Genomic DNA, 11,976 nt, shown 5'->3' on the forward strand with positions numbered 1-11,976 from the left:
TGATCAAAGCCGATGATCGTAAGCTATGTCCTCCATCACGATCTCGAATGAAACTATCCATGGAATCGTGCGCCGTGTGAAACATAGGTCATAGCCGTTCTTAACCGAGACTCAGGTTAAGCTCCGTCTCGGAACCTTGTGGGGTTATGAGTAAAGCATCCCGAGGTTGGCGCATCTCGTTGAGCGTGGAGAAGCATTGGGAACCCCAATTTCTTTCTTCGGAACCGTTTCTTTTTCCGTCCCCCCGCCCCGGCATAGCGCTTCGCTTCCGGTTCTTCGGAAGAATCAAGTTCTCCCTTCTTCATTGATCTGGGGGGGAAAAGGAACCGTCTACCAGTTGGGAAGCTAGACATCAAGTAAGTGGCTTGATGAGGATAACTAAGCTGACACGCCGGAGTTGGCTGCTGGCACAACAGGGTGGTGCCTTACCGTTTCTCACTTATGAAAGTGAGAGTAGTGGGAATTATATTGATCTAAATACGTGTAAAAGCCGCTTATGATGCAATTTTTATTTTATTTTGAGTATTATGGATTTTCTTTAGATTGAAGTGCTCACAAAGTATTTTAATTGTAGTACAAATAATTAAATTAAATAATAATTTAAATCTACTATTATAAAAAAATGTATAACAATCCATTTTGATAATTGTTAGTATAGATGATGACAACATAAGGATACACGTGGAGAACAAATCCAGAAAGATAGAATACCCTCCATATGAGAATGATTCGTATCATTTTGCCAAACAAACTAGTTTAAATAAAACAAACCTAATCTTTATCTTTGTTTTGAATATAAGAATGACCTTTAATGGAAGACACTCCATAAAATGATATATAATCAGTATATCATTTAGATATTTAATTTTTAATTAACCAACTTCATTATTTTAGAGAATTATTCGTAGATGTTTTACTACGATCTATTGTAAACCACATGTTAGATAAATTGTTGTTTTAATGGAATTTTAACTACTTCATGGAATACAATGAATAATATTTTTGACTCCGCTAAGACAACTTTTCATCTCATACTTTCCAAACTAAACCCTAATTAATATTCAATATACCATATTTAATATAAATCTAACTATAGTAAGTGTTAACAAAATATATTAAAATTACAAGAGGGGGAATCAAATAGCTCACAAAGGTTCGAGGTCGCTTCAAGTATCAACAATACAAGATACCACAAACAACACATCATAAGACTCTCTCGAGCGTGTCCTTACGAGCCAACCCAAAAATCTCTCATTCCCCACCAACATGACCTATACAGAGTAAATGTCAATGTTGTTGCTGCAAAGACCCTAATTAGGCCAAGTGGCGGACAAACATTGGTCCACGTCATTTGTATTTTTATTTCTGCTATCATAACTAACGAAAATCATTTGAATTTGCATAAACACGCCACCCTAATGCATGGGACCGACATGTTTGAGTTTTATCAATGCCCAAGTTTTACCGACCGACGCCACCCTGCTATTTTTTATGTACTTTTAACTAAAAATTTTAGTGCAAATTTGATTTTAGTTATTAACCAAACCAATAACAAAAATTTAACCTAATTGATTAACCAAAAAATGACTAGCTAATATTAGGGGATGTTTGGGATTGCTTATTTTCACCGACTTATAACTTATAAACTTTTTGAGAAGTAATAAGACGTTTTGGTGAGAGAAAAAGTTCCATAAGTTATTTGAAAAGCCCTTATTATTTTATTATTGAAGCTAATAACCAAATTAAACCGAACCTATTAGTGTTAGAAACTCATAAAACGCCCAACTTAACTTCTCCAAAGTTGAAACAGTTGTTCTTGAATTGCATAATAATAATAAGGGGATGTTTAAAAAGATCATTTCTTTGGGCTCCAAGTCAAATTGGACGCAATACAGTTTGATCAGAAATGGGTTTGCCAGGAGGAGATTCAACAGTGAAGCAGCAGCAGCAGCTCGCGAGTGTATTAATTACGACGTGGTTATCGTCGGCGGAGGTCCAGCTGGCTTATCGGCGGCAATTAGATTGAAGCAATTGTGCCGTGAAAATGACGTGGACTTATCTGTCTGTGTTGTTGAAAAGGGGGCTGAAGTAGGTATGCCAGTTTGATTTACAATTTTTAATAGTATTTAAAAAGATGCATGCTATTGCTAGCTAATTGTTATTGTTATTGGTATTATTATTGTGGCAGATGTATGATTATCATCTTTTGTTAACACTTAACAGACTTCAAATTGGTTAATCAGATTCTTTGTTATTTAAAAAAGTTTTAGTAATTTGGAAAAACACCCTTAATTAATTACCATAGTTCGAGCTCGAGCTTGGCTTGTTTCGAGCCCTTTTTCAAAAGCTCACCTCATGAGTCATTATTTTCGTTTATTATTTATTAATCTGTCTATATACAATTCATATGTTTTGGGAAAGACACCTAAGCTCGGCTCGAGCTCGTGTACCTCAAACGAGCCGAAGCGCAGCTCTGTAGTGTGAAGTTGATACATTTCTAGGCTGTAGTGTGAAGTTGATACACAAGAGTTAAAATTTTAGAATATACGAGGCTTTAAAAGGCTCCACAAGCCGCCTAAACGATCTTCCCATACAAAACTCGAGCTCGGGCTCAATAACTAAACAACCTTTATTTAAGGCTCAGGCTCGGCTTGGCTCGGCTTGTTTTGAGATTTTTATATCCATCTGATATCGAGTAGCGTGGCTCGTTTGCATCCCGAATTCTGTGTTATTTTGAAGTTAAAAGAGTGATTTTTGACAGTAAAGAACTGATTTTTATAAATGTTTTAGCTTTAAAATAATCAAATCTTGGTTTGCCGATTCAAATTTTATACATTACATGGATGTTTTTGTGTTTAAGTTTCAATTTCGTTATACTATGGTGTTATATATTTGTGTTTGCCACAGTTTGACTTTTAAAGTCAAACTAATTGTTTCCAAATCCTTAACCACTAATTAACTGGTTTCCATTTGAGAATCTGATATTTTAACTGTAAACAGGTGCACATATATTATCGGGGAATGTATTTGAGCCCCGTGCATTGAATGAACTTATTCCAAAATGGAGAGAGGAGGAGGCACCGATAAGTGTTGGTGTTTCTTCGGATAAGTTCTTGTTACTTACAAAGAAGCATGCAATCCCGATGCCAAATCCATTTGATAATAAAGGAAACTTTATTATTAGGTAACTGAATAACCAATATGACCTTGCATAGTTCTTGCAATAGTTGTGATGAACCGTATATTCCATGGCTTATGTATACATTTGTATAACATGTTGCATCCGATTCAGTTACGCGTTGGTTGGGACAGAAGGCTGAAGAATTAGGAGTTGAAGTATACCCTGGCTTTGCAGCTAAAGAGGTACTAACGGGTTGATTCGGGTTATCTTTTATCTCCAGAGGGTAAAATGGGCATAATTTGAAAAAGAATAACTTGTAAGGAAACGGGTTTAACGGGTCAGAAAACACCCAAAGGGTATTTTAAATGCATAAAACCTCATAAATTATTATATTGTAAAATTTAGATTGTTTTATCTTTAAAGGGTCAAATGGGCATAGTTAAAAAAAAACAATAGTTTAAAAGGAAACCAGCCAAATGGGTAAAAAAATAATCTAAAGGGTATTTTTAATATGTTAAACCTCCTAAGTAGTTATATTTAAAAAATTAAATTGTTTTATAAGAGGGTCAAATGGGCATAATGAAAAAAAGAATAGTTAAACGGGCCAAGCAGGTCAAAAATATCCAAAGGTACTTTTTTGCGTAAAACCTCCTAAATCATTATATTATAAAAATTAGATTGTTTTGTCTCTAAAGGGTCAAATGTGCATAATTTAAAAAAGAACAGTTTCAAAGGAACCAAGTCAAACGTGTCAAAAACCAAAGTGTATATTTTAATGAATAAAACACCTTTTAAATCATCATATTCTTTTACTGAACTTATATAATTCTTGTATTCATACAGGTTTTGTTTGATGAAAATGAAAATGTTATCGGTATTGCAACGAATGACATGGGAATTGGCAAAGATGGTTCCAAGAAAGATACTTATCAGCCCGGTGTAGAATTAAAAGGTACCATCTATTTTTATGCTTTGTATTATTATTTTATTCTATTCTATGAACATTCCTGAAGACGGCCCCACACTTTATTTTCAGGACGTGTAAATCTTTTCGCCGAAGGATGCCGTGGTTCACTGTCAGAGGTTTGCAGAAATAAATAAGTTCCCGTTCTGTCATCTTAATCTGTACTTGTTTATTTTGTAATATAATATGTTATATATTTTTATTCACAGAAAATAATAAGAAAATACGATCTCCGAAAGAAAGGGCAGGGACAACACCAAACTTATGCATTAGGAATTAAAGAGGCAAGATAAAAAAATAAAGAAAATTTAATTTTTTTAATCTTTTTTCTAGATTAACTACTTTTACAAATTTCTGAAAATATTAATGTTTTAGGTATGGGAAATAGATGCCGACAAGCATAAACCTGGTGCTGTTCTTCATACCTTAGGCTGGCCCTTGGATCATAAAACTTATGGGGGATCCTTTTTATACCATATGCAAGACAGACAGGTCAGCATTTTTATTATGTTTCTTTATGGAATAAATTTTAGGATGTTAAGTCAATAACATGTTTGTGTGGGCAAATGCATGCAGGTTGCAATTGGACTAGTGTGTGCTTTGAATTACCGTAATCCCTTTTTCAACCCTTATGAAGAATTTCAGGTAACTTTTTGTAATTAGTTCATTTACTTTCGGTTTTTTCGGTTTCAAGATAATTTAAATTGTTAAATTGGATTTGTTTTTTTCTAAAGTATGCAACACTTTCTTCGTGTAGAATCTTAAACGCCATCCTGCAATTAGACCTCTTCTTGAAAACGGGACGGTTCTTCAATATGGTGCCCGGACTTTAAACGAAGGCGGTTTCCAGGTGCATTTTTTTTTAATTTTTATATGCATTTATTTAAAAGAAATTATCCAAGCTTTAATACAATGATAAAAGTGAATAAAAGTATAATACTAGTTAATTTTCAGTCTATTCCATATCCAGTGTTCCCGGGGGGAGCAATTGTTGGCTGTTCAGCTGGCTTCTTAAATGTTCCAAAAATAAAGGGTACACATACAGCTATGTAATCAGGTAAAAATAATATATTGCATGTTTTAGAGTAATTGTAAATATTGTTTTAATAAAGAAAATAATTTATCCTGTTATAGGAATGTTAGCAGCTGAATCTGCTTTTGGAGTCCTTCACAAAGGCTCGAATATGAAAACGTATTGGGAAAGTTTGAAAACTTCATGGATATGGGAAGAGCTTCATCGTGCACGGAATTATCGTCCAGTTAAATACGTTTTTTTTTTAAATATTTTATCTTCCACTTGTAAGTCATTTTTAGTGAGTAATGGTTTATGTTTGCAGGCTTTTGAGTATGGGCTTTTACCCGGTATGGCTATAAGTGCATTGGAACAGTAAGATCTTATTATTATTAAATTATTATTTTTTTCATTTTTGCTACATGGCTTCGTCATGCGCGATACATATTCACATGGCTACGTTCACTTTGGCAGTTATTTACTAAAAGGAAGAGTCCCATATACATTAAAGCATGGAAAACCCGATCATGAAGCAACACATGTAAGGAGTTCATATGATTATCTGATATTGAATATCCATATAGTCAATGTTGAGTATATAATTTATATCAAATGCATATCATGCACACAGGAAGCAAGTCGATGCTCTCCAATTGAATACCCGAAGCCAGATGGTATTGTTAGTTTTGATGTACCAACCTCCCTGTACAGGTGTTAACAACGGTTAATATTAACTTTGAACAAGTTATATATTATGTAATTATGTTCCTAGCATTAATGTTTTGTTTGAATTTGTTGGATAGGAGTAATACAAATCATGATCATGACCAACCGGTTCACCTTCGTTTGAGGGACCCTAAAGTTCCCGAGCTTGTAAATTTGCCAAAATATGCTGGTCCAGAATCACGATATTGCCCTGCACGTGTGTACGAGTAAGATGCATATTCTTTTTCTTTTTCTTTTTTTTTGTCAGCGTGTTCTTTTTATAACTTTTTTTTATAAATTCAGGTAGTCTCAGATGATAATGGCCAATTGAAGCTGCAGATTAACGCTCAGAATTGCTTGCACTGCAAGGTAATCTGCCTCCCTATTTACTAGTGGTTTCAAATTGAGCGGGTTGGGTAACATTTTTGGTACGAGCCAAGACTAGGGGTGTACATGGTTTGGTTTGGGTTGTTTTTATTTTTATTTAAAAAAAAACGTTGGTTATGGTTTGGGTTCAGTTTTTTCGGTTTAACGGACATTTTTGGGCTGAAAAAAATTGGCTCAAAATAATGAATTTAGGCTAAATCTTTTTGCTAATTAATAACTAATTGATTATTATACGTTTGGGCCAAAGTATCTAGGTAACACTGTATATTAATTTCTTATAAATTACTCAAAATTCAAGACTAATAATGAAAATCCAAAGTTTGGTGTTCGGTTTGTTTATTTCAGTTTTAGTTACGTGAAAACCGAAAGCTGGGTTTTTACAAAATCATACAACCAAACCGTCGGTTTTTTTTTGGAGTCTGTTATATTGTTTACAGGTCGGTTTATTTTGTTTTATGCACGTCTCTAGTCAAAGCGGTTCGTGTCAGGCTGTGTTGACTTAAAACATTAATGCTTGTCTAAAAATTGGAAACTTTAAGACATTTAATCTCAAATTTTATTACAAAAACTGTATTATCTGATATATAATCTTATTTGAACAATGTCAAAACATGAAATGAATCTGACCTGATCCATGACGATGTTTCCACGGATGTCGAGATGAACGAACCACGTCTTGATCTTCTCCGGTTGCTTGAGATCTGCAATGGCCTTTCGGGGGTGTGGAGGTGACTGCTAAGAAATCTCAAGAATCTCTTGTTTACAGACACAAAAATGATTATGGTGGTGGCTCTTATTGAGCATGACCCCTTAATAAGGAGGTGGAGACCTCCTTATATAGAGAGCCTCATGGCCACCATCATGGTACCCTAATGGGCCTAGCCCAGTTAGGGTTACCTCCACAAAACCCCCTCAGCCCAATAACATTGTATTAGTCCATATAATAAAATAAGCCAAACATAATAAATTTAGGGTCGTAAAACCGGGTTTAGTACCATACCCCTACAAGCCCCCCAAGTCCAGTGTTGCTCCTAGGCGTGCAAGCGTTTAGGTGGAGCGCTGGACTTTATAAGGTGTGTTAGGACATGAGGCGGTTTTTTCCCTTTTCTTCGGCCTTGTCTTTATTGTCTTTGAGTTTTGGGAGGTTTTCTCCATGATGGTGACATGTTGTGGTCCTTATGATAATGATGGTGCACTAGCATGAATAAGATATAGCACGCATCATAACAATAGTGGCGCGGGGCTTGATAAAAGAGAGTGCGCGTCTCGATAATAATGTAATGTAACTTGCGCGCGAGGCAGCTTACGAGCTATAAAAATAATAAAGCTTGCGCGCGAGGCGACTTACGAGCTATAAAAATAATAAAGCTTGCGCGCGAGGCGACTTACGAGCTATAAAAATAATGAAGCATGCGCGAGTTGCGGCTTATGAGCTATAAAATAATGAAGCTTGCGCGCGAGGTGACTTACGAGCTATAAAATAATGAAGCTTGCGCGCGAGGCGACTTACGAGCTATAAAATAATGAAGCTTGCGCGCGAGGCGACTTACGAGCTATAATATGATGACAATGATTGGCCCACAAGGGCCTCTTCTACGCAGGATGACTATCCCGGCTTGTCTTCAAAATAATAATGGAGGCACAAACGACCAGATAATAATAATAATGTCATAGGTGCTTGTGCGGCTCGTAGCCGAACCTGCAAAAACATATAAACTAAAAGTGGACGTATTACAAGGTTCCCATCCTCGGGCAAATTATGAGGTGTGCCCAACCTACGTTGGCGCGTGGCCGTTTGGGATATTATTAGGCTCCCGACCTTTATGTTTGGCGCGTGGCCATGTGGGATATTATTAGGCTCCCGACCTTTATGTTTGGCGCGTTGCCATTTGGGATATTATTAGGCTCCTGACCTTTATGTTCGGCGCGTGGCCGTTTGGGATATTATTAGGCTCTTGACCTTTATGTTTGGCGCGTGGCCGTTTGGGATATTATTAGGCTCCCGACCTTTATGTTTGGCGCGTGGCATGGCGGGAGTTGAGCGCGCATGCATGGCGCAGGTTTGGTTTGAGCGCGCATGCATGGCGGAGTTGAGCGCGCATGCATGGCGGGGGATTGATCGCGCATGCATGGCGAAGAATTGAGCTCGCATGCATGGCGGAGTTGAGCGCGCATGCATGGCGGAGAGTTGAGCGCGCATGCATGGCGGGAGATGAGCGCGCATGCATGGCGGAGTTGAGCGCGCATGCATGGCGGAGAGTTGAGCGCGCATGCATGGCGCAGGTTTGAGCGCGCGTGCATGGCGGTGTGTTGTTTAGCGATGCGCATGCACGGTGGCGATCAACTGTTGAGGTGGTGTGGTATTTATAGTATTAGGATTTCCAATGATTTGGCTCAGACCCCATTATGGCCTTTTTTGGCCTCCTCCTATTGTTTCGCGCCACGTGCACTCAGGGCAGCTGGTGCTTTTCATTGATTATTCTCTGACCCAGGTATTTCACCTGACCCATGTGCCATCACGTGGTGGCACATGGGCTCAGCTGAGTTGTCCACCCTTCATTGGCAGCTGTCAAAACCAGCACATTCTATACTCCTTAAAAGATACCTTCTGGAAGGTTGTTTGACGAGTGTAGAGTGACTCATTTGTTGATTTGGATTAGACTATTGTCTCGTCTGATGAGTACAATCATGGTTGCCCTTATCCTGATTTGGATTAGACTGTTCCTCATTTGTTGTGTCGCTTACGCGCGGCCTGCGCAAGGTCTCCTTTATTCTCACGCGCAGATGTGATATGCGTGAGCGTACGTGATGCGTGAGAATATGTGATGCGCGAGCACATGTGATATGCGTGAGCATATGTGATGCGTGAGCATGTGATATGCGCCACGCGCATAGGTTTTATCTTTGTGTCTTCGTGACATCCTGATTTTAAGCCTCGTCTATATCTTGTGGGTTGACCCGCCCCGCTCTGTGTTAAGGCGGGTGCATACCCCTTCAAGCCCCCCCAGTCTAATGTGTCTTGTCTCGCGCGAGCGAGATAAGATAGATATTAGACTAGTTTGCTTTTTCAATAGGGCTTGTTTTTTCTTTTTCTTTTCCTGTACGCGCGTTGCGCTATCCCTTTGGTTAAAACGAATCGTCAATGCACGCGGTTGGTTGGTGTTGGATCGCGGTGGTGCGGTACTCGGCGCCAGCGCGCATGTATGATGGCGCGCTGCTGCTTCATAGCGGTGGCACTCATGTATGGTGGGATGCACCATGGCGGCCAGATGGTTATCCGCGGTGGCGTGTACACGTGGTGGCGCAATGACCTTACGCGTTGACGAGGTTCACTTGTCGTGGCGCGAATGAATGCTGACGGAATGTTAATCCGCGACTGTGCACATGTTTGGTGGCGGATTATTGACCCGTGACGACGCATCGTGATCCATGGTGACGCGCTGCTGCTTCATGGCGATGTACTGAACCGCGGTGGCGCATGCGTGGTGGCGATGTATTGAATCGCGGTGGCGCATGCGTGATGGCGGTACATCGAACCATGGTGGCGCATGCGCGATGGCGCGCGCGTGTGCTTGTTGAATATAAGGTGTGCTTACACATTGAAATTTGAACAAGGTTGTAAGGAAATTATTAAGTACCCCTTAATAGTTGTCATATTTCAAGCTATTTTGCGATATTTTGAATATGCTGACACGCGCCTTGGCATTTCGTTATTCCTCTTTTGCGCGATGTTATCGTGCATTTATTATAGGGAATTATGAATGAGTTTTTTAGCCTTTACGTGTCAGTATGTGTTACTCTGCCTATATCCATTATAATCCCATGCGCGGCCCCGACCTGAAACCTCAACAACTATGTTTTGGCATGTGCTTTGCCTTAGTTGTGCTTAGGTATGTTATGGTCCAGCTGCGCAATACGTGGGATGGATGCTATGAGTAATTTGAGCTAAGGCTCATATTATTGGGCTAGGGCCCTGACGTTTTAGAGTTAAAACTCGTCAACGCGTCTGAGCTTGAAGCTCGCGCATGTATGTTTTACTTCGTTTTATTTTTAGTTTGATGTCAATATAATGTTGTCATATTGCTCAAATTAATAAAAGGAAGTGTGAAACATGTATGCAAAAATCAAAATCAGGCTTGCACATGCATGGCGGCGGAGTCGTGACTCGCGGGCGTGCATGCATGGTGGCGAAGCTTGATCCTTGGCAGTGCGCATGCACGGCGGCGGAGCGGTGACTCGCGGGCGCGCATGCATGGCGGAGAGTTGCGTGGGCATGCATGGCGGCGAGTCTTTTGCGCAAAACCCGCATGGTGGTTTCCGCGGTGGTTTCCACGGGCGCTCACGCATGTCGGCGGAATGGTGACCCGCTGGCGAGCATGCATGGTGGCAGTCTTCTGCGCAAAACCCACATGGTGGCGGTCTTTTGCGCAAAACCTACATGGTGGTTTCCGCGGAGTGAGAATTCGCGGGCGCGCGTGCATGGCGGCGGAAGTCTCCGTAATCTAGACTGTAATTTTAAACCTAAAATCCAGGTCTGTAATCCAGATCTAGATCTGTAAATCAGATCTAGATAGATCTGAAGTTCGGAGCGAAGAGAATTTAAAACCATCACAGATCCGGAGGCTTGATCATCCGAATCAGGTAGTTTCTTTTTTGGATCTACAAATCCTTTTCAGCTTCATTTTTGCACAGATCTGGAAGCCTCTTTTAGATCTATGGATCTTTTTGAGCTTTAATAGAACAAGTCTTGAAGCCTCTTTCTGTAAACTTCCAGATCTGGGTTTTTCTTGGGAGAGATCTGAGAACCGAGACGAAAATCGAAGGGTAGTTCGTTGCCGTCCCACGGATGGTGCCAATGTCAAAACATGAAATGAATCTGACCTGATCCATGACGATGTTTCCACGGATGTCGAGATGAACGAACCACGTCTTGATCTTCTTCTCCGGTTGCTTGAGATCTGCAATGGCCTTTCGGGGGTGTGGAGGTGACTGCTAAGAAATCTCAAGAATCTCTTGTTTACAGACACAAAAATGATTATGGTGGTGGCTCTTATTGAGCATGACCCCTTAATAAGGAGGTGGAGACCTCCTTATATAGAGAGCCTCATGGCCACCATCATGGTACCCTAATGGGCCTAGCCCAGTTAGGGTTACCTCCACAAAACCCCCTCAGCCCAATAACATTGTATTAGTCCATATAATAAAATAAGCCAAACATAATAAATTTAGGGTCGTAAAACCGGGTTTAGTACCATACCCCTACAAACAATATGCTTATGCCAAGTGCCTCTTGACATGTTTTTATTTAAGCTATTTTCTCATTTTACACATTCGACCTGTTAAGATATTTTTCATAACCCTATTTGACCTCTTCATAAGTAAATGGTTAAAATTGTCACAATAAACAGATTTCTTGTGATTGCATTCAAATCAATACTCAATTGTCCAAATACTAGAGATATGGCAAAGGCACTTGGATAACGGGTCAAAGCCGATAATTTCATATCATGGGTCAGGCTGGATATGTGCTTTGTTTGTCATTGATTATTGATGTGTTTTCGAGCTGCAGGCTTGTGATATTAAAGATCCAAAGCAGAACATTGAATGGACGGTGCCAGAAGGCGGGGGTGGTCCCAGATACTCAGTAATGTAAACCAGTTTTAGTCAATAAAAGCAGTAGAACTTCTGTTTAACATTTGTTGGACTTTTATGGGTACCATGGTCAAATAAAATGATTCTAAATTTCTAATTAATAAAGTGAACCAAATATACATCAAAATATGTATT

The 11,976-nt window shown here is 39.5% G+C and overlaps 1 pseudogene across 1 annotated transcript; it reads left to right on the forward strand.

Moving 5' to 3' along the window:
- The first annotated feature begins 1,842 nt into the window (after nt 1-1,842).
- Nucleotides 1,843-6,050, forward strand: LOC143555046 (electron transfer flavoprotein-ubiquinone oxidoreductase, mitochondrial-like; annotated as a pseudogene). Its single transcript, XR_013139138.1, has 14 exons — nt 1,843-2,092; nt 3,293-3,363; nt 3,965-4,073; nt 4,158-4,204; nt 4,295-4,369; nt 4,461-4,577; nt 4,662-4,730; nt 4,843-4,935; nt 5,040-5,142; nt 5,220-5,344; nt 5,423-5,472; nt 5,572-5,638; nt 5,729-5,808; nt 5,901-6,050. The product of XR_013139138.1 is annotated as an electron transfer flavoprotein-ubiquinone oxidoreductase, mitochondrial-like (transcript).
- The last annotated feature ends 5,926 nt before the right edge of the window (nt 6,051-11,976 follow it).

Source organism: Bidens hawaiensis, unplaced genomic scaffold (assembly GCF_021521415.1).
Source record: "Bidens hawaiensis isolate Kalapana, Puna unplaced genomic scaffold, B.hawaiensis_p1.1 tig00017951_1, whole genome shotgun sequence".
Taxonomy (NCBI): Eukaryota; Viridiplantae; Streptophyta; class Magnoliopsida; order Asterales; family Asteraceae; genus Bidens; species Bidens hawaiensis.